The following is a 23,769-nucleotide window of genomic DNA, read 5'->3' as shown; positions in this document are numbered from 1 at the left end:
TGTTGCATACCTTTTCTTATGCCTGTTTGCCATTTGTATGTCTTCTTTTTTTGGGTTAATTAAATTTATTTTAAAAATCATAAAATGTTTCTTACAAAAGAGCATTGCATTCTGAACTGCTCTGAACAGATGCCAGGGACATGTGGGCTAATGTTACTTTTCCTCCCTGTCCCACCCCCCAAATGTTACAGTGACCACAAAGCAAGGTGTTCATAATAATTACATAGGGGGAATTTCTTCAAACCACCAACAATAACAAAAAATAAGATCCGCTCACTCTGCTGCTGTTTCAAAATTTCAATGTTAGTTTTTGTTTGTTTGTTTGTTTGTTTGTTTTTTTGGCGTGCCCTTCCCCCCTCCAACCCTGTTGGTAAGGAACTAAAACATCACATCTGGTGAATAGCAAAAATTTCCCTACACCTCAAATGCAGAACACCTATGAAGCAGAGGAATGTTGGCTTTTTAAACAGAAGCAGATTGGAAAAAAAAAAAAAAAAAAAAAAGCATGCAGGACTCCTTCAGTTCTTCACTAGTCTTACAAAAATTTTCCAGAATACTGCTTCACAAATACTGTGCATTCTGTATCTGGTCCTGTGTTCCTGTAATGGTAATGATCTGATCTTCGAATCCTTCTAAAGGCTCATCAATTTTGATCAAAGCTCCCTACTCATGACAGATTTGTTTAATCCACTGACCACCTTTGCCAATAATAGATCCAGACAAATCTTTGGGAATAGTTACTTGTGTAGTAATAATAGGTCCACCAAGATCACCATATGAGCCACCATCCCCTGCATAGGAATAATCATATCCGGAGCCACCCTGTGGTTCATAAGCCATCTGCCATTCTGATGCACTCCATGGATCTACTGCAGAGTCCCAAGTTTCATCAGCACTGAAATCAACCATGCCGTCGTAACGGTCTCCAGGTCTCCCTTTTCTGTTATAGGTCATGAGATCTCCCTCTCTAGGTGGTGGAGGAAGAGGAAGATTCTGAGCTCTGCTACCACCCCAGCCACTTTGTCCAGGAGGAGGAGAAGGTGGTCCTCGACGAGCGCTCATATCATCATAATTTCTTCTAGATGGAGGCATGTGACGCCCACCATGACCAGGGGGCATTCTATCAAAACCACCTCTTCCCTGCATCAGAAATCCCACTGGGCGTCCACGGCGGTCATCAAACACTGCTGTAAAACCACCATAATCATAGGTTTCATCGTAAAAATTGGGATCATAAGGCTGTGCATGTCCTTTGATGGGAGACTCAGATATAAGATCAAGGATGATCTTTATGCACTCTACAACCCTATCGGATTTTCCTCCAATAAGAATAACTCTGTCAGTGGAATGAGGACAACATTCCTGGAAAAGCGTGATGGTTGTTTGAGTGTTTTCTCAGTTCTTTGATTTTAGCATCTTTGACCCCAGTGATTCCTGCTGCTAGACTCTGATGAATCAACAGCCTCAACTCGCAGTCAAAGTCACTTCCTTTATGGTGTTGGTAGTTTAAGCATTCCACAGCATCAGATTCGAGCAGGAGCTGGCTGGTTGCAGTGAGTGATGGCAACTGCAGGCCCTCTTCCAAGGTATGGATGATTTTCCTTATAATTTCTCCAATTGTTTCAATATCAGCACTAATACTCAATATAGGCTTGGGGCTACTGCTGTCTGGAATTGAAACACTGGCATTGTAGTCTGTAGGGAGAGCCTTAATATTCTTGCTTCCTTTTCCAATCACTGCCCCAGCATTCTTGCTCTGAAGCAGAATGCGTAATTCAACCATCTCATCAGTGTTTCCAGATCTTTTAAATACTTGTTCCTCTTCCATATCTTCTGCAGGGCGTTTATCAAATTCACCATTGGTTTCAGTGTTAGGGAAGGTTTCTTCTGGCTGTTCAGTTTCCACATTCTTGTATTAATGGACACACCAATCAGTTATTATATATCCTTGCAGAGCAGAACTGAAGTGTTCTGGGTCAGACCAATGACTGACACCCCAGTGCTGCAGTAGCTGCACGAGGTCACCGTCCCTCCGCCGCTGTGCTTGTGTGTCTTCTCCTGAGAAATGTCGAATAAATTTTTTTCCACTTTTAAATCAGATTATTAGATTATTTCCTATAGAGTTGTTTGATTAGGTTTTAATTTCTTTTTCAAATGGTTCACTGTTGGTATATAGAAATGTTACTGATTTTCGTATGCTGATATCCTGCAACTTTACTGAATTTATCAGTTCTAACAGTTTTTTTGGTGGATTCTTTAGGTTTTTCCAAACATAAGCCCATATCGTTTGGAAACAAAGATAATTTGATTTCTTCTTTCCCAATTTGGATGACTTTTCTTTCTTTCTCTTGTCTGATTTCTCTAGCTAGGACTTTCAGTATTATGTCCAATAATAGTGGTGAAAGTGGCATCCTTGTCATCTTCCAGAGCTTAGAGGAAAGGCTTTCCGTTTTTCCCCATTCAGTATGATACTAGCTGGTGGTCTGTCATATATGGCTTTTATTATGATGAGACATGTTCCTTCTATAGCCAGTTTTCAGAGGGTTTTTATTATGAAGAGAGTTGAGCTTTATTAAATGCTTTTTAAGCATCAATTGAAATGACTTTATGGTTTTTGTCCTTCATTCTGATGATATGATGTATCATGTTGATTGATTTGTGGATGTTGAACCATTCGTGCATCCCAGGGATAAATCCCACTTGGTAATAATGAATGATCTTTTTAATATATTGTTGAATTCAGTTTGCTAGTATTTTGTTGAGAATTTTTGCACCAATATTCATCAGAGATATTGGCCTGATCTTTTTTTTTTTTTTTTTTTTTTAATGTATCTTTGTCTGGTTTTGGTATCAGGGTATTACTGGCTTCATAGAATTGGTTTGAAAGCAGTCCCTCTTCCTCTGTTTTTCAGAATAGTTTGAGTAGGATTGGTATAAGTTCTTCTTTAAATGTTTGGTAGAATTCAGCAGTGAAGCCGTGTGGTCCAAAGTTTCTCTTTACTGGGAGACTTTTAGTACAGCTTCAGTCTCGTTACTTGCTATTCATCTGTTCAAGTTTTGGATTTCTTTCTGTTTCAGTCTTGGTGTACGTGTCCTATACAGTTGTACGTGTATAGGAATTTGTCCATTTCTTCTAGATTTTCTGATGTATTGGGATATAGTCGATCCTTTAAATTTCTGTGGTATCAGTTGTATGTCTCCTTTTTTATTTCTGATTTTATTTGGATCTTCTCTCTTTTTAATTCATTAGCCTGGCTAAATGTTTGTCAGTTTTAACTTTCAAAAAACCAACTCTTTGTTTCATTGATATTTTATATCATTTTCTTTATTTCAATTTTATTCATTCTGCTCTGATATCTATCTATCTATCTATCTATCTATCTATCTATCTATCTATCTATCTATCTATTTTTTTGAGACCGTGTCATGTTTTGTCACCCAGGCTGGAGTGCAGTGATGTGATCTCAGCTCACTGCAGCCTTGACCTCCTAGACTCAAGTGATCCTCCTGCCTCAGCCCCCTCAAGTAACTGGGACTGCAGGCATGTCCTGCCATGCCTGGATATATATATATATATATATATATATATATATATATATATATATTTGAATCTTTTGTGGAGACAGTGTTTGCCATGTTGTTCAGGCTGGACTTGAACTCCTGAGCTCAAGTGATCTGCTGCCTCAGCCTCCCAAAGTGCTAGGATTACAGGCACTGCACCTGGCCTTAAAGCCAATACCTGTTAGCTTTGCCCTTTTGAGGCTAATTTCTAGATCCTGTAGGTGTGCTTCATTGATTTTTATTCTTTTATTTTTGTCTCATCTGACTGTGTATTTTCAAATAACCTGTTTTCAAGCTCACCAATTCTTCCTTCTGCTTGACCAATTCTGCTATTAAAAAATGCTGATGCATTCTTCGGTATGCCAATTGCATTTTTCAGTTCTGGAATTTGTGCTTAATTCTTTTTAATTATTTCAATCTCTTTGTTAAATTTATCAGATTGAATTCTGAATTCCTTCTCTGTGTTATGTTGAATTTCTTTGAGTTTCCTCAACACAACTATTTTGAGTTCTCTGTCTGAAAGGTCACATATCTTTGTTCCTTCAGGATTGGTCTCTGCTGCCTCATTTAGTTCATTTGGTGAGATCATGTTTTCATGGATGGTGTTAATGCTTGTAGATGTTCTTTGGTGTCTGAGCATTGAAGAGTTAGGTATTTATTGTAGTCTTCTTAGTCTGGGCTTGTTTGTACCTGTCCTTGGGAAGGTTTTCCAGATATTCAAACAAACTTGGATATTGTGATCTAAGCTGTATTTGCTTTAGGGGGCACCCAAAGTCCAGTAACACTGTGGTTCTCGTAGACTCCTAAAGGTACTGCCTTCATGGTCTTGGAAAAGATCTGAAAGAATTCTCTGAATTACCAGGCAGAGACTCTTGTTCTCCAAAAGTGGTCTCTTTTGGAGTTGTGAGTTGTGCAGCTTGGATTTAGGGAAGGGGAAATGCCAGCACTCCCTTAGTCTCCCTGGCTGGTGTCTCAGTAGGTTGCATTCTCTTCACCTAAATGAATGGAGTCTCTCTCTTTCTGTCCTGAGCCACCTGGAGGTGGAGGTGGAGGTGGTGTGACACAGCATACCTGTGGCCACCACCACTATGACTGCACTGGGTCAAATTTGAAGCCAGCATAGCACTGGGTCTCACCAATTGCCTGCTGTAACAACCCCCTGGCTACAGTCTCTATTTGGTCAAGGCCCTGTGGCTCTACAATCAGCAGATGGCAAAGCCAGCCAGGCCTATGTCCTTCCCTTCAGGGCGGTGAGTTCCCCCAGGCTCCAGGCATGTTCAGAGGTGCTGTCTGGGAGCCAGGGACTAGAGTCAAAAACCTTGGAAGTCTATCTAGTATTTTATTGTACTGTGGCTGAGCTGGCACTCAAACCACAAGACACGGTCTTTCCCACTCTTCCCTTCCCTTTCCAAAGGTAGAGGAGCCTCACTTCATGGCCACTGCCAACACAGGCCCATGGGGAGTACTGCCAGACTACCACCTATGTTCCCTTAAGGCCCAAGTGCTCTTCAGTCAGCTTGTGATGAATGCTGCCTGGTCTGGGATCCATTCTTCAGGGCAGTGGGCTCCCCTCTGGCCCAGGGCAGGTCCAGAAATTATGCCATTCAAGATCCAAGTCTTGGAATCAGGGACCCCAAGAGCCAGCTTGGTGCTCTACCACTTGTGATTGAGCTGGTACCTAAGGTGAAAGACAATGTCCCCTTTGCTTTTCTCAAGTGGAAGGGGCATCATCTCATAGCCACCATGGTAGGGAATGTGCTGAGTCTCACCTGAAGCCAGCAAGTGTGTGATACTTGGTGTGATACTTGCGTATCACTGCTGGTTATTCTGAGCCCAAGAGTTCTTCAGTTAGCAGGTGATGAATGTTGCCAGTACTGGGTCTTTCCCTTCAAGGCTACAGGTTCCCTTCTGGCCCAGGATGTATCTAGAAATGTCTGGGAGTTAGGGCCTGAAAAGGGGGACTCACGACTGTGACTGGTGCCCTATCCTGCTGTGGCTGAGCTAGTATCCAAGATGTAAGATGAAGTCTTCCCGACTCTTCTCTCTCCTCTCAAGTGGAGGGAAGTGGTCTCCTTTGGAGTTGTGAGTTGTGCAGCTTGGATTTAGGGGAGGGGAAATGCCAGCACTCCCTTAGTCACCCTGGCTGGTGTTTCAGTAGGTTGCATGCCCCCTCAGTCCGCTGTCTCTGGGCCCAGTTCGGCACTGGTATTCAACTAGGAGTTGCAGTCCTTGTGGCCTAGGCTGCCTTTCAAGTTTATTGAGGGCCCCAGAGCATGTTAGCCCATAGTGGCGAGGCTTGCAGGAACTCAAATTCAGACACTGTGATTGGCAATTCCCCTCTGGTTAGGGCTGATTTAAATGCTCCGTTGGTGGTCGAGCATCACCTGAGTTTGGTCTGACTTTGCTTTCTGTTATAATAGGGCAGCACTGAGCTCAATGCCTTACAGATGCTGTGATCTTCCTCTCTCCAGTGCACCAAAACACTCTCCATACTGCGCTGCAGTTGCCAGGGGATGGGGGAAGGGTGGCATTGGAGATTCAAGACTGTTTTCCTACCTCCTCAGTGCCTTTTTCAGAAATACAAAGTTAAAACCAGATACTGTGAGTGCTCACCTGATGTTTGGTTCTTATGAAGGTGCTTTTGTGTGTGTGTGTAGATAATTATTAAATTGGCATCCTGGCCGGGCGCAATGGCTTATGTCTATAATCCCTGCACTTTGGGAGGCCGAGGAGGGTGGATCACCTGAGGTCAGGAGTTCGAGACCAGCCTGACCAACATGGAGAAACCCTGTCTCTACTAACAATGCAAAAATTAGCCAGGCATGCACATGCCTGTAATCCCAGCTACTCAGGAGGCTGAGGTAGGAGAATCACTTCAACCTGGGAGTTGGAGGTTGCAGTGAGCTGAGATCACGCCATTGCACTTCAGCCTGGTCAACAAGAGTGAAACTCCATCTAAAAAAAAGGTGTTCTTACGGCGGAGATGCTTGGTAGAGGCTCTATTCTGCCATCTTGCCCCACCCCAAGTTCACCATGTACAGTTTTAAAATTTGTTTCTTCGGCTGTATTTCTCCTTGTTTATTTTATTTTATTTTTTTGGATACATGATCTTGCTCTGTCACTCTGGCTGGCGTGCAATGACATGATCTTGGCTCACTGTAGCCTCGGCCTCCAGGGCTCAAGTGATCCTCTTGCCTCAGCCTCTCTGGATAGCTGGGCCACAGTGGCACCACTTCCAGCTAATTTTTGTATTTTTTGTAGAGGCTGGATTTTACCATGTTGACCAGGCTGGTCTCAGACTCTTGGGCTCAAGCAATCTGCCTCCCTCAGCCTCCCAAAGTGCTAGGATTATAGGCATGAACCACTGTGCCCAGGCTTTTCTTAGTTCTATATAACATGCTTATAATACAAATATTTTTATATTACATTTATTTATTGTTTTCCTACTACAGATTTAGAAAGTATTCTGCTTCTTTTAACATCTCCCTATTTCCCTCATTGCATTATTTTGATAAAGTTATATTGTAGTGTTAGTCACATCAATGTTAATATTCCTTTCACTGTGATTATATCAACATTATTCATAGCAGAGCCAAATAATGTACTACAGTTACAATTCCTTCTTTTTTGTGAAATGTTGTATTTCCCCTGTAGTTAATAATTGCCCCTTTTTTTTTCTTGGTATTGGTATCTGTGACTAGTGTGTCCCTAAAGTCTTCACCAGAGTTTTAGAAGATCTCTCAACATTGTTGAAACTCTCAGATAATTTATCAGTCTTAACTTCTGTTTGAAAGATATTTTTTTCTGGAACCTTATTTCTTTTATTTTTTATTTTTTTTATTTCTTGAGACAGAGTCTTGCTCTGTTACCCAGGCTGGAGTGCAATGGCGCAATCTCAGCTCACTGCAACCTCCGCTTCCTGGGTTCAAGTGATTCTCTTGCCTCAGCCTCCTGAGTAGCTGGGATTACAGGCGCGTGCCACCTTGCCCAGCTATTTTTTTTGTATTTTTAGTAGAGACAGAGTTTGACCATGTTGGCCAGGCTGGTCTCGAACTCCTGTCTTCAAGTAATCCACGCACCTCAGTCTCCCAAAGTGCTGAGACTACAGACATGAGCCACCATGCCTGGCCCTGGAACCTTATTTCTATCTGATTTCTCCTTAGCTATACTGAGATTTCTCTTCATCATTATCTTTGGAATTCACTGAGCTTTTTCTCCTAAAGGTCTTGTGTTAGTTCAGGCTGCTGTAACAAAGTACTTTAGACTGAGTAATTTATAAACAATAGGAATTTATTGCTCACAGTTCTGCAGACTGGGAAGTTCAAGATCAAGGCACCAGCAGATTTGGTGTCTAATGGGGGCCCATTCCTCATGGTTAGCACCTTCGATGTCTCCTCACATGGCAGAAGGGCAAAAGAGGCAAACAAACTTCCTCAGGCCTCTTTTATAAGGGCACTAATTCCATTTATGAGGGCTCCACCTCTTAATAACAACACAGTGGGGGACTGGGTTTCAGCATATGAATTTTGAAGAAACACAAACATTCAGACCACAGCACATTCTTTATTTTTCTTTTTCTTGATTTATTCCAGTGGTCTGCTGGTAAATGTACAACCACCTGGGGGTCAGGGAGGGTTGAGGGGGATGGGAAACCCTAGTTCATAGTGTTTGCTGGTTTCTGTGGTATCAATATTCCCATGATGGCTGGTTTTAAGTGACCAATGTGATGCCACTAAATTCAGAGTTGAAAAGAGATAATCTTGGGTGCTGGCATGAGCCAACTACAGCACACCACTGGGTTACTCCCTTATTTTGATGGAACACATCCACTACTTTCTGAAAAAGGGTACATGGGAAGTAAACGTTTTGAAAACTTCACGTTTTTAGGAAAATGACTTTTTAAACTTTCACATTCAATTGACTTTGTCTTGATATTAAAATCTAGGTGGGGAATAATTTTTACTCAGAACTTTGGGCATGTTGCTCCATTTTCTTGTAGTTTCCAGTGTTGCTGGTCAGAACTCTGGTGCCATCCTGGGCCTCATCCTTTGTATCTTATTTTCCTTCTCTGGAAGCCTTTAGAATCTTCTCTTTATCTCTGATTATATACAATTTCATGACGATGGATTCCCTGCCACTTATAGTTCTATATCCTTAGCAGATCCTTTTCATCTAGGAAACTCGTGTCCTTCAGGTCTGAGGAACTTTATTAAATTTCTTTAATGGTTTCCTCTCTTTCATTCTCTCTCTTTTTTGCTAGAATTCCTGTTTGTTGGATATTGGATCTCTTGCTTTGATCATCTAATTTTCTCTCTCTCTCTCAATTGCTGAGAGGTTTTCTCAACTGTATTCCAGAGCTTCTGTGTAATATTAGACACTCCTGTTAGAGTGCTGACTCTTGGGTTTGGGGCCGTGTCATATATCTGTGTTTCCTCCAGAGTGTCTGCCCGGCACAGTGCTTGACTGGTTGGAGAGGCAGAATCAGCAAAGGATTTTTGATCCCGATGAACCTGGTCTTGAACTGCAGATCAGCAAAAAAATTATTTAACTTCTCGGTTCTTTGGTTTTCTTGCTTGGAGCTGAGCAAGACGGCAAGTCATTCCATGGGGAGGGAGACTAGAAAGCTTGAGGGTGGTCTACCAGATCTGGTTAAAGGAGGAGACCTTCTTCCCATTCTCCTACCCTTTCTCCAGACTGCATTCTAAGTAGTGCATTTTAATCTTCAAACTCTAAAATTTCATGAGAGATTACTTTGCAGTTTATAGTACCTGGTGTCACAGTTAAACAATTCCATCTTGCTTACAAGGAACATTTTGATACTTAAATAAGATTACTGCCTTTCAACGATGAACTTAAATTGTATTTTTCCAGGTGCTTTCCACATCTGACTTCTCTCAACCAAATTAATGACAAAATAATGACTAAGATTTAGTGAGCATTTTCCACATCCCAGACCCTGTTCTAAGTGTTTAACGTGTATTAATTAATTTAATCCTCAGCAGCCCAACCATGTAGGCAATATTATTATCCCCATTTACAGTTGAGGAAATAGGCTCCAAAAACCTTTGGGTTACACAGCTAGTCAATGTAATGTTGGGACTTAAACCCTGACATTAACTATGGATTGTCTGCTACTGTGAAATCTTCATGAAGGAGGTTCTGAATTTGGACTGAGGTCCAAGGAGGTTTCCCTAGTGGAGGAGCTGAGCATCATAGGACTCAGCTCTGATGCTGAGTAGGAATGAAGAACAGGCCTTAGTGGATGCTTCAGCCCACGAGGGAGGAGGCTCCTTTGGGTCACACACCCTTTGCAGCTGCCCCAGCAGCTACCAGACAGGCTTGTTCAACAGTGGAGACTCTTCTGTGTGAACAGCCTCAACCACTAACACACTGTTTCACCTCGGCAACTCTGCTCAACTCAGCAGGCCTTGTTTAAACAGGCAGCTTGTAGCAGCTGGGGTTGGCTCAGTGGAACGTGTGGGCAGCCAAGGATGCCCCGAGTGCAGGTGCCTGTCTCTGAATGTGCAATCATGCAAATCTGAGGGCCCACACTGATGTGAATTGAAAGCCTGGTGTTCACTTCCAATAAACTCAACTGTCTATCGCCAGAGCAACACAGCCGTCCAGTCCTCAAGTCATCAATTCAAATGAGCATTTCTGGTGTTAGAGGAAAAAAGTCTGGGGTGAATCCCAATCAGAGCTCACTCCCTTTTGGGCAAGCAGCATCTGGAAAAGGCTTTGGAGGGGCAAATACCTTTCCTAAAAGTAATTTTCACAGGAACTGTTCAGGACACAGGAGGCATTGCAGGAGGAGGGAGCAAGGGAAATCATACCATGTAGTCACAGGGTCTTGAAGATCACCTTATCCTCTCTGCTTGTTTTACAGAGGAGTTAAGAGAAAGTCAGGGAAGTTAAGGGACTTGCCCAAGGGCACCTAGCTCATCAGCAGGCTGCTCCTCCTTATCCTGAGCCCTGGTTTCCTTTTAGCCACTCCACCCACCAGGCTGTTTCTCTAGTTCACTGCTTTGAGCACCAGGTCACGAGTGGGCACATCTACCAACAGCTCTGCCCCTGAAACCATCGAGGCAAGTGAGTGATAGCAAACTTGGTTTAGTGCGAAGAATGGAAAAGGCTGCTTGAAGCACAGAAAAAGGGAAGTCAGAACAGGTTGTGGCGCAGATGTCTGGGCATTGTTGTGAGGACAGAGTAGCTCACAAGATACAAGGCTTGTCAGCCTCTCTTCCGACACTCTGCACCCAAGGATTCTCAAGGAACATTCAGATTGGATTTTAACTATGGATGCTGTGGTGACCAGTAATAGAACAGCTAATAAAAAGCAAACCTGGGGTGTCATCACTCTATCAGCAGATCAGCAGTCTCTTCTTTGGTCCATAGGGCTGACCATGACAGCCCTACAACCCAGAGGCCCTGTTACATAATCCTTCCACAACTCCCCTTTGTTCCTCACTGCACTGCCCTGGCCTCCAAAGTCCATATAAGTGCTGTAGAGGTAAGTCTCATTAGCCTCACAACCTCCAGTAAGTGCCAAGATCATGTTATTCAAATGCCAGTGCAAAGGGAGCTAATTAAATGGTATGGGCTTTCTAGCTCTGAATCATCGGTTCAGGTGGTTACCTTTAATGCTATCTTCAAGCTCACCTTCTAGGTTGGTCTATGTGCCTAAGCTCCCACATCATGCCGCCAAGCCAGGAAAACCAGCAAGAAAGCTCTTCTGATACGAAATGGGGGTTACACAACTGGTATTTTTTCACTCCCATTCCTACCTTGAGGAGAAATGGTAAGTTCTGTTGGGCAGATACAAATTGAGGTTCTATGAGAATGAACACCTCACATTTTAAAGTTCAAAGACAAGAAAGAATGAATGGAAGGTGAGCATGCATTTTCCATCTTGACCCAGAGCAGCCCACAAACACATTAGGATTTCAGTTTCAGGGGGAAATTGACTGGCCAACCCCAGTTCCTGAGGGAGGCAATCTGATTGGCTGTCCATGGGTCAGATGTCTACAGTTGGTCTAACCACCAGAAGGGCCATTGGAAGCCCAACCATGTGAACTGTGTTGGGAAGAAGAGTGGGTTGTGGGCCAAGCTCAGCAGACACCTGAGAGATGTCTACTCCCATTGCCTAATTAAATATTCAGGCTAAATGGGCTTTCTGTCACCGATTAGTCTATTTGAGTTTGGGCCAGTTTTCCCAAGGTGGAACCATCATTTCATTCCAGAGTGGAATCCAGGCCCTTTGGAATGGATAGAGGGAACAGGGTCCTTAAAACTATCTCCTTACAACTCAGGCTTGTAGGATTTGACCAAATCCTTTTGTTTTACAGATGAGTAAACAGGTTCAGAGAAAAGACATGAACCTACTCAAGGTCAGCCTACACACCTGTAACAGGCACTTTGTAAAGTGAAGGGACTGGGAGGACCACCTTCTTAAATCCTTCATCAGCCATCAGCTCGCTATGGAAATGCTGACTGGATAAATAGTGTACCTCTGTGGCAAGATTTGTGGCTCTCAGAGGCCTTCCCATAACAATGCTTAAGAAGGTTTTAATGATCTGCCTACGGGGCATTTCTGAAGCATTCACTTTAGAGAAAGCCAAGTTGCTCAGACTATAATTCTGAGCCTAATTTCTCCCTGGACCCTCCTGACCTGGTAGCAAGAGGGAGTGAACAAGGAGAATGACTAGCATTGCGCCAACCCCTTGATTCTTATCCTTTTGACTTTGTGCTTCCGAAGGGAGATGGGTTTGGTGTGACTTTTTACACCTGCTTCAAATGTTGTTACAGAGCGGATGAGGGAGCTTGCTGTAGCCCAGTACCTTTGCCTGCAAAATACCTTGCTGTAGTTCTTATGCTCTTGACCCTGAGATCAGACTAATGCTCAGAACCAGTGGGGCGTAGATCAAGCTGGAGGTGCAGATGGGAGCTGGCCGATGTGAAGAAAGGGCATTGTTAGAGCTTCTTTGAGCTCTCTATATCCTAGATCGTGAGGAAGCTGAAGGATTAGGGAGGAGAAGATGAAAGACAAGCCAGGGAAAATAGGTGAAGGAAGCAGTTATTAAAATAAGAGGTGAAATTCATCGGAAGTAAATCCAATGTTTTGTCCATGCTTAACTGGATTAGGAACATGTAATGAAAGCAAATAGATTTAATGGGGTGGGGATGATTAACGTTGTCTTGCAATACATCAGGAAATGACTTTGTTCAGGAGGAGTGGAGGGCTATGAGAGGAAATTAAACTTAATTCTTATCTCCTTACGATATTTTAGTTGCTTAACTTCTTACAACACACCTGTAAAACCAGAAAGAGAGAGAGAGGCCTGAGGTTTAATATGTTTGCAAAGTAACTGGAGATATGAATGTCTTGAGTGTATGCTTCAGTCTTATCAAGGATCCAGTGTTTTTTTTTTCTAACAATTTGTTGTAATAAGTAGATGTCCTTAGTGGTATTGGGGGCTCTGGTTAAAAATTACCTTTCAAAGAAATGAAAGTTGAGTGATTATTGGCTTCCCAGGACCCAGGTGAAATTTTATCCCCATCATAAACCTCACAACAAATCCTCTCTCCTTGGGGCCCTTATATTAATAGTATGTCATTTGCACTACTCATCTTTCTATTGCATCATGTATAGTTGTGTATTGCTGGTATATTATAGTGAGATTTGAATTTTCAGACTGTTCTAATTTTGGCAGAGAATAATAATTGTGCCTTCTTCATTTTTCATAAGACATTTCTCTTCGCCACTTGCACAAGGCACATGGCTGCCCAGCTAAAATCTGTATTTCTCAGCCTCTCTTGCAGCTAGATGTGGCTGATGATAGAATAATGTGACTTGACATCCTGTGAGCAGAAGTCCACAATTGTTCCTTATTAAAAGAACGTGTTTGGCCTTCCCCTTTTTGCCCTCTTCCCTTTATTACTGGCTAGAATAGAGGCTGGCACATGCCAGTAGGATAATGGAAGAAAAGAAGGGACTTGAGTCCTGGGTTGGCTTTAGGGAATCAAGTTGCTTACCTGCTGTAGACTGCCTATCTGCCTCCTGATATTAAGTATAAGAGAGAAATTTAGATCTTGTTTTAGACTCTGCAATTTTGGTCTTGTTGTAGCCACTTATTCTATACTTAAACTAATAAAGAAGTGAAATGTTTTGTATTTCTTCCCTTTCCTTGCTTGGCCTAAGGCACAGATGTTTCCCCTAACCTCCAGGGAGGGTGTGAGGCTTCTGTTCTTCCTGCTTCTCAGGAGGTGGGAACTGATTTTTCCTTTACTTGAGCTTTGGGTCAGATGAGTCATCATGTTTATGTTGAGGGAATAAGAGAAGAGGGTTTGAGGAGGAGGTAGGGGCAACGAAGTGCCTCGGTAGAAAGAAGGATTTATTCAGTGCCAGTAAGAATGTGGGCAAGGGGAGTGCAGAGAGGGAGAAGAAGGGAAGCACAAGGTGGCCTCAAGAGCTAGAACCAAGCCTGGGAAGTTACTAAGGAGGGGATGGGTCTGCTGTATAGGTAAAGCTGGGAGAATAGAGCTGACAAAAGACCAGCAAGAGAAGTGTTGTTCAAGCATAACATTGAAGCTGATCATGGCACTTGAAAGGAGCCCAGGTTTCTGTCAGCAGAGCTTGCAGTAGGTGTCTGGTGATGCTTTCCTTTCCTCAACAGTTGGCACCTTGGCCCATCATTGCCTGACCAGAGTGACATCCATCCACGCTCCAAGGTTTTGCTCAGTCCCCACTGATTACCTATGTACTTCTTCTGTGTCTTTTACCCTAGGTAAACTAGGGTAAACTCAAGATAAGGCCAGTGGTTGCACAATTCCCTCAACATCTGGACTTGGGGGTAGACCTGCCAGATTTAGGATAAAAAATATAGGATTCCCAGTTAAATTTGAATTTGGAATAAATAATGCATTTTTTTGTATAAGTAGGCCCCATGCAATAGTGCATGCATTCTACCTGGCAACCCTACTTAGGGAGAGCAGGAAAGGTTGCTAGAAATCTCTTGAGCTAGGCCAATGGTAATAGTACCCCAACTGCATTACTCTTTCATGAGTATAGATGGGTTTTCTTAGCTTGGCTGCTATGACAAAATACCTTAGACTAGATGGCTTATAAATAGAAGTTTATTTCTTACAGTTCTGAAGGCTGGAAAGTTCAAGATCAAGGTGCCAGCAGATTTGGTATCTGGTGAGGGTGGGTTTTTGGTTCTTAGATGGTACCTTTTTGCTGTGCCTTCACATGGTAGAAGGAGAAAGGCAGCTCTCTGGGGCCTCTTTTATAAGGGCACTAATTCCATTATCAGATCTAATCACCTCCTAACAGCCCCACCTCCTAATACCATCAGATTGATGATTAGGTTTTGACAGATGAGTTTTGGGTGTGAGGGAGGATCACAGATATTCAAACCTAGCGATGGTACAAATCTAAAACAGGAAGATTGATTTCCAGTACCACCCACAGCATGAGGAAGTCAGGGTTCACTTGCCTTATTTCCCCAACCTGACTGTAAGATTCTTGGGTGTGGGTTGGGGAACAGGCACTAAGTCCTACACATCTACGTGTTTCACTCAGCACAGCACAGGACTGAGCACATGGTGGGCATTCAGGGAAGACTTGCTCCCAAGCGGAATCCAAAGGCTGTTTGCTGTGCTGGAGGGAGAACTGGACCAGGAGTCAGAAGATGAGGTTCTGTCCCTGGTATTGTCTTTTGCGTGGCATGTGCTCTTGAATGATCTTCTCCATGTCTCTGGGCTCTGGTTCTTTTAGGCATAAAACAAGGAATTCAGATTAGAACTTATGATTTTCAACTTGAGCCCTTTAGGAAAGCGGGAGAGGTAAGAAGAGATAGGGTCCAAAGAGGTAGGACCCCAGATCTATGTCACCTACTTGAAAGAGATCACCTGCAGCAGCTTTCTCTCTCTGTATCTTAACAGTCAATTAACATGATTCTGGCCCCATGTATCTCTGACCCTTCATTGAATGGAGAAGTCCATTTTCCTGTGGCTGTTCTTCTCCCAGGATGTTCTTGGGGACTCCTAGGCTTGCTACTCTGTCTCAGGACATCAGCCTGGTTACTGTGGTCAGGAAGTCTGGTCAATCTGGCTGCAGGCCTGCTATCCCCTGCCATCAGGGTTGTCATGATACCACTGCTGAAAGCCAGACTGTCTGGCTCAGCCACAAGTTCTTCTGCTCATTGCCACCCATGCCCTGGCCCCATATCTCAAGAAAGAACCACTCCTTGCACATTTGCTCCAAGCCCAGACACAATCTTCTCCCTCCCCTCTAGAAGTCTAACTAAGGGCGAGCTCCTTGACCCAGCATAGCGGTCCTCAGCACATTCTCCAGAGTCCCAGGTATTCACTTTTATTAACTCCATTGGGGGTAATGTTTTAGTTTGTTTGAGCTGCTATAACGAAAATATCATAGACTGGGTGGTTTAAACAATAAACATTTATTTCTCACAGTTCTGGAGGCTGGGAAGTCCAAAATCAAGTTGTTGGCAGATTTGGTATTCAGTGAAGGCCCACCCATATCCTGCTTCACAGATAACTGTTGTCTCTCTGTGTCCTCACTTGGTAGAAGGGGTGAGAGAGAGCTCTCTGAGGCTTTTTTCAAGGGTACTAATCTTATTCACAAGGGCTCCACTCTTATGACCTAATCACCCCCACAAACTTTCTAATACCATCAAAGCAGGGGTTAGAATGTCAACATATGAATCTGGAGAGGATACAGATATTCAGTCCATGACAGGTAGGGAATGGGGAGAGCTGACAGTCCAGTATGCATTTCTCTCTAGGAAAAACCATTTTTCTTCTGCTTTCAAGTGTACAGTCTGGCTTGGGAGCTCACTTTACATGTTTGGCACATACATGCAAATATAAGAAGATCTCACAGTTTCCTTCGGGGACAATGAGTGGGGACTTATCTTCCTTTGATGGAACTGAAAGGCCTATGAACTTCCCCAAATAAAGAGGGGAGGGGCTCCAAAGCAAACGGCAGCCTCTACTTCTAGAAAGCAAAACTAAAAATCACCCCCAAAGTTAACAATTCCATTACTGAAATTTAAAACAAACAAAACTCCTATTTACCAGATAGTCTACTGTATCCGATGTCCTGTGTTAGTTTTTTTTTTTTTTTTTTGAACAAAGTTTTTTAAAAGTTTGGAAGACATTAGAGGTTTAAAGTCTAGTAGAGGAAGAAAGAGTAATAAGGAAACAAAACTGGAGGGCACAGGATAGAGCTCCCTTGTGTGGTATCAGAAGGCAGCCCTGGGAAATGGAAGGAAAGAGAGATTGGGTGAGGGAAGATTGGGTTGGGGCACCCTAGAGGCTTCTTGGAAAAATGAAATTTGAACCAGACCTGAAAGAATGACTCTGCTTTGGTAAAACACAAGGGAGAACATTCAAGTACAGTGTCTTGACCTGTAATGGCCAGGAGGTGTGGATGAACATGTTGTGTTTGTGAGAAGGCGAGGTTGACCCAGAGGGCAGCACCAGGTGTCTTCACTCCCTTTCACTAGCTGGGACAGAAGAGACTTCATCTCCTGTGGCAACTCTGTTCAATTGCTGTGGCTGCCTGGAGTGCTGTGCTAACAGTGTTAAGGACACACAGTGCTCAGCAGGGAAGAGTGCTGTCATTGATTAGTGATGTCTGCTGTGGGTGTGGGAGGGGAGAGGAGTAACATGTGCTTCAAGAACATGCCAGTTTTTCCCTAGACACTGTTTGGCACATATTCCAAAGGACTTCCAGCGTGGAGATAATTTTATTCCTTTTTCCTCTCTTGAATTACAATCAATAAATGCTGAGAGCAATGTCTGTGACTTTAAACGCTATCTTATCACCTCTCTGCCAGTTTCTCAACTCCAACTGTGCCAATTCCCCTTTGTCGCTTTTCAGGCTGCTCAGAGAAGTTAGGGTCTTTGTCTCTGCTGCCCAGGGGCAGGAGTGAGCAGTCTTTCAACTAGGCACAAACAACAACATTGGCTCAAGAGAAGACTGAAGGCACTGAAGAGGGGAAGATAATAGGGGAAATTCCAGCCATGGACACTTGCTAATACTCATGTGAGTGTGTTATTACATAATGTGTGGCACTGGTCGTGTATTGCCTCATGTCCCCAAGTCTTATCTCTCTATCAAGGTTGTAAGTCCCTTAAGGTCAGAGGCTGTGCTGTCTTTATCTTAGGCACTTGGAGGGACAGGAACTGAGTTTGTGCTATTTGTGTCTCTACAGTTCTTTGCAAATAGTGGACGCTGTATCCTTCACAGTGACAGATACTTATAACTTTTAAATTGCTTTGGGAGTCCTGCTGATGCCTTGTTTGCTTTAAAAGAAAACTAGAAAGAGGAGTGGAAGGGGAAGATTATGAAATTAACCTGTGGTCCTTGAGTCAGAGCAACTGGCAGAATAGAACAATGTGCCATTCACATCACCCCCTTTCTGGGCTTTTTCTTAGGGCCTGAGCCTCCTCTCAATTCACAGGACCTTCTCTTGAGGGTGGAGGAGGCTTGTGGGTGGGCAAAGAGAGAACTGACTGGATAGGGCACCTTCATAAATGTTTTTCCTGAAGCCTACAGAATGGCATTTTTCTGTTTGTGTTGAAGTTGTCCAACTGGTATTTTCAAACAATGGATTTCTGGAATATTGGAGCCTGGAGCGTGATTTTTCAGAAGATAGGCTCTGATCTTTGATCCATTTAAAAAGCTGCACACTGGTAGGAAGACTGCATCACTGCAGCAAGAAAGTAACCTGGCACACGTGGTAAGAAGTTGCTGGGGTGAGTTCACGTTGTGGCATTAATGATGAAGTTATATGGTACAATTGTGGAAGGAGCAAGGGTGCTGAGGGCTACATCAGGTCACAGAGAGCAAATGAATTAGACATATAGAGTACAAAATGGAAGGCCAGGTTAGTCCAAGTGCAAATGCTTTGCAAAATTAGAAAATAGTCTTGAAAGTACAGTACACCTTGACATTAGATGGGAGGTGACATCCATAGAATATTTATAGATATCATTATGTGGGCTTTTGACTTTGCAGCTTCTTAAAGGATCAATATTTAAATCTTTGGTGAAAGAATATTATAGCAAATAAGACTGGAAAAACTCTCCTTACTTTCAGATTTTGCATTATAGGTATTTTCCCAGGAGGACTGAGAGATGAGTAGAGGGCTTAAGCAAGTCATCCAGCCATTGGAATTTAGAGCTTAAAGGGAACACTAGTGTATGAGCTAATCCTACCCCCTTAGGGTTGTAGATGAGAACAGTGACACTCAAATGGCTAAATGGCTTGAGTTAGTGGCCACACTTGGCTTAGGACTCAGCATTCCTGATTCCAGGTCTAGGCACTGTCCACCCCACCTCCCTGACCTCTGGGTGAATAGGAGCTCAGCTGGTTTTGGTTCCTCTGAAGCCTTTAATGGAACCCTGGCTATTGCTCTGCTCTGAAATGTAATCTCACTGAATTCCAGTTCCCACACTATCTATACAATGATGACAGCATTAGGTGACTTGCTTACCTTGAAGGAGAGTTAAGCATGGAAAAAGAGAACATGTCTAAAATCACAGTGAGAGGCTCACTGCAGGAGGGGTGGCAGGCAATGTGGAGCTATACTAGTTTTAGTGGCGTGTGGAGATTAAATGTATAGCCTCTGGGCAGGTCACTTCACCTGTTGGTGCCTCAGTTTCCTTATCAGTGAAATGGTGCTAATAATAGAACCGACTTTATTGGGTTCTTGTAAGGATCAAATGAATTAAAACACACACACACACACACACACACACCCCTCTTAGAAGAGTGCCTAGTAAATAATAAGCACACAAAAGGACTCTTGCTAATACTGATGTGAGTGTGTTATTACATAATGTATGACGCCAGTCTTGCATTGCTTCATGTCCCCAAGCCTTATCTCCCTATCAAGGTTGGAAGTTCCTTGAGTTCAAGGACTGTGCTTCTCCTTATCTTAGGGAGTTGGAGATACAGGAACTAGGTTGGCTTTTGTCATGTAAGTCATAAGATGTCTTTTCAAATGAGGTTGGTTGTTGTAGCTATGATTATAACAGCAATAGACTATTGGGCAACTCTCCTGTTATATACAGTAGCTCATTTCATGTCTCCAATGTCCATATGAACTAGGTATTATAACTACCCGCAGTTGTGGATGCTGCTGGTGCTCCACACCTCATCCCCTCAGCCTGGGTGATCAGTTTTCCCCTCATGAAGGGTTCCCACCTCAAGTGCTTGCTGAGTCTCCCAGCTTTCCTTCTTTAGGGTTTTCTCCTAAGCTGTGGAAGTCTGTTCAGCCAGGAAATGCAAGAGAGCAAATGCTTCCTCTACTAATGAGTGGCAAGAGGCTTCTGTCTTTCCAAGGCCTAGCATTGAGGTGCATTCTATACCAGGACATCTCAAACTTGAATGTGCACAGGATCTCCTGGTGCAAATTATTGTACGGGAAGTCTGGGACGGGGACTAGATTCTGCTTTTCTAACACGCTGCCAGCTAATGCTGAGGCTGGCCCATGGCCCACATTTTCAGTAGGAAGGTTCTACGGAATTTTCTTTGAAGGTCCTCAGGGGTTTGAATCAGAATTGCCCACTGTGAGACCCAGCTCAATAGCACACTCTTTATTGATCTTCCCTCCTTCCTTGTCCACTACCTTTCTCTGGCTTCCTAGGATCACCTTTCAAATAAATCACCTGCTGCCACCCAAGTCCTTGTTCAGACTTGGCTTTTGGGAGCACCCACAGTAAGACACTCCCCTTTACAGAGGAGGGTCATTGATTCAGGTCACACAGTTCCTAAAGAACTAGGACTCCAGCATGAGTCTGACCTCCTAGCTCTTTGTACTGTACCTCATTGCTCTTTAGTAATCTATGACTGCTTTGAGTTTTGAGTCCAGTTTTAGGAATGAAAACCCAAATAACAATGGCTTAAATACAATAGGAATTCTTTTTTATGATATAAGAAGAAATCCTTAGGTATTCAGTTTGTGATACTGATTTGGTAACTCGGGGATTTTAAGATGAGCGCTCTATGAGTCTCTTGACATTTTCCTTGTGGCTGTGAAAGGGCTGCCATGCCTCCAGCCACCATCTCTGGATTTCATGAAGGAGGATGGTGGAAGACTGAAAGGCAAAAAGGTGCATGACAGCTGATAATGCCTTCTCCTCCCTTTTAGGAACTTTCTTTGCAGCCCTGCCTAAAACCTTCCACATATGTTTCAAAGGTTAGAACTGTCATGTGGCCATTGCAATCTATAAACAGCTTTGGGAAAAGGTAGTTCTGAGTGACTGTTATGTTGCTGCCTCAACACAATCACTCTAGCTGGTCACTCCCTTAGGACATTAATGGAGGGTTTAAGGAGTTGTTTTTGAAGGGTTTTATGTGATTTTTCCAAAGCTCTCTTTGGTCAAGTGTGGCATGTGATGGAAGTGGTAGTGGCAGATTGGGTAGGGCGCTGTATTCCTGTTCCGGGCACCTCACTCCCTGGTACCATTAAGGGGTGAGATCTGGCCTAGAGGATTTTTTTGGGGTGGGGTGGAACACACAGTAGGGCTTTAACTCCAGGCTGGGTTGGCTTTCTCCCAAAGTATAAAAACTCAAAGACAGTTTATGACCCCTGGGACTAATTTCCTTCTGAAGACTCCCATCTGGTAATCAGGAGAAATTAATATTCATTCTACTAACATAAACTTAACCCTATTTATAACAGACTAATAGCACTGGCCTTATTATGCCAAGAGGGCATCAGTCCCCTTCCTGCCTGGTTATGCTTCAAAGCTTTCTAACATTGACTCACAGCGAAGGACACCCAGCTCAAGAGGTTTCTCCCTGATCTGCAGTTTCTCATTCCCCAGCACATTCTTCTGTTGGAGTCCGTATGTCAACCAGACAGATATTAGGTTTTTAAGCAGGTATCTTTCCACTGGCTTGTGAGCTTCTGCAGTATCATGACGTAATTCTTATTCTTCCAAATGCCTGCAATTAATTGACTGGAGATACAGCAGTGACATAACCCAGTTCCCTTTTCTCCTAGAACTTGGAATCTTTTACTCAAAGCAGGTACTTAAAAACTCCAAGTTCTCCTGGAACTTGGACTCTTTTACTTAAAGTAGGTACTGTGTGTTGAATTGAATTAGTCGTTCAAAGAATAATAAAAATTTAAATACAGAAAAGTCCTTGAAGATGTTTTTCCTCTAGACTTTAAGATCAGGCAGCTTGGGTCTATCACTGAAATTCGTTGTGTAAATATAAACACACAGACTCGTCTCTTTGTCTTCGGTTTCCACACTTATAAAATGGAGCTGATAATCCTGCTAGAGTGTTGAGTACTTACTACGTGCCAGGCACTGTTCTAATTATACGTATATTAACTAATTTCTTATCATTGAGTTCTTACCAAATGGAAGTGAATTAAAACATGAAAAATGCTTAGCGTGGTATCTGGCACATGACAAGCCTTCATATATATTAGCAGCTGTTATTATAATCAGTTCTCAATTCTTGCCCAAGGTTAATGTTGGTTTTGAGGTCTGTTTGCAAAATCTATTTTCTTCTTCTTTTAAAATTTAGGGGAGTGTTTGTTCAGGTTCCAGGCTTTCAGCACCTCTGCGCACCCATATCTATATTCCTGGGCTATCTGCTTTAAATTGTCCTCTTATTCTGTATCCTGCTCCCCATATGAAAATACTTCCTTTTCTTGCTGGTGGTGGCAGTGGCAAAAGGAGTAGTACAGGTTTTGCAATGCCCTTAAAATTTCAAAGTCTATCTTCATAACCTTACTGATATTTTCTTTTCTTCCATATACCACCACCAAAAAAAAAAAAAAGAAAGAAAAAAGAAAAAAGAAAAAAAAGAAAAATCTGTAAGTTGTAAGAACTGGGTAGAAGGAAGTCATTGTCACAATACACTACATTTATAAAGTGCTTTGGAGCTTACAAAGACCTTTCACCTATCCCTTCTCACTTAAGCCTCCTGGCAGCCACAGGTGGTCCTTATCAGAATCCTTGTGATAGAATTGGCCAGTAAGTTTTAAAGTCACTTTCAAAGAGCAGGGCCACTGCCATAGATAGTCATCTGGTGGATTCTTAGTTTAGATCCTGTAGCAAGCTTGAAAATTGTCACTGTGAGTAACTGAAGGTAGACAGAGTCTGGGACGATTAGCTTCCTGAGGGGAGGAATGGTGTCATTCATGGAACATCCCCAGGGCCTGGATCAATAAACTCTTGCTCAATGAATCAGTGAATAAATGGTGAGAAAAAAACATTAACATTTCCTTATTTGAACAGCCACAACGAAAGTTATTCAAATTTTGAAAGTTTAAACTTTTCAGTTCTCAGTGAATTGTCCATTGTAGTAATAACCAGTCATAAACTTGGAAACTCTTAAGCCTCCTTCTTCAGGGGATTGAGGTGTTTATGTGCGGTGGGAAGAGAGCATTTTAGTTGAGGCAGATCCTTGGCTGGGGTCTTTGAAAATCGGAGTGCATTTTTCAAACTGTACCTACAGAGGACTGACCAAGAAAGAGTACTTGCCTATGAGACATTTAATGGTAGCCAATACATGAGCTAAATGAAGCCACAGAGCCAAAGATCCCCAGGTGCTTGTGTTTAAAGGCAGAGGGCAGACTTCCTGGGTGTCCAACTTTGGAATTCTTCCACTGTGTGATGTTTTACATTTGACCCAGTTTCCTGGGCAGTGTCTTAATGGTTCTTTGGCATAGAGAGGGAAGGAAGGTTCTGGGAGAATTTTGAGAGTCTGATGACAGCTATTCACTCGCTCTAGAAAAATGCACACATACACATATGGACAGCTCTGCTCCTCCACATCAGAGGACCTAGTAAAATACCTCCTGTCTCCCCCCATGCTTCCCCCCAAAAAGAGTTGAATTGTCTGTGTTTCTAAATGTTTTTTAATGTGTTCCATTTTCCCCAGCTTTGTCCTCTTTCTGAGAACAATGGTCACTCCACTGTCCAAATTACTCTTTGTACTATCTTGGGCTGTCTTCAGTTCAGCACTTTGGTAGTCAGTTCTGACAGCTGCTGGAGAACGGGGAGCTCAACCTCACTCCAGTCACTCCATTATCTGGGAACCACCTATTGATCGTCCGCTCTCCACGGAACAGGACATATTCCTTAGCTTTGGCTACATCCCTGAAGGCATAAAAAAAGAGGTGAGGCTGATGCTGGGATAGTTTGCTGAGA

The 23,769-nt window shown here is 43.0% G+C and overlaps 1 pseudogene across 1 annotated transcript; it reads right to left on the bottom strand.

The window, feature by feature from the left end:
- Positions 1-535: 535 nt before the first annotated feature.
- Positions 536-10,642, bottom strand: LOC104668783 (annotated as a pseudogene). The gene is made up of 2 exons (XR_004053110.1): positions 10,583-10,642; positions 536-1,909 (listed from the first exon to the last, which is right to left on the bottom strand). The product of XR_004053110.1 is annotated as a heterogeneous nuclear ribonucleoprotein K pseudogene (transcript).
- Positions 10,643-23,769: the final 13,127 nt, after the last annotated feature.

The sequence above is a fragment of the Rhinopithecus roxellana genome, chromosome 14 (assembly GCF_007565055.1).
Source record: "Rhinopithecus roxellana isolate Shanxi Qingling chromosome 14, ASM756505v1, whole genome shotgun sequence".
In the NCBI taxonomy this organism is placed as follows: domain Eukaryota; kingdom Metazoa; phylum Chordata; class Mammalia; order Primates; family Cercopithecidae; genus Rhinopithecus; species Rhinopithecus roxellana.
The sequence above is the reverse complement of the archived record's forward strand: the minus strand, read 5'-3'. Positions and strand labels throughout refer to the sequence as shown.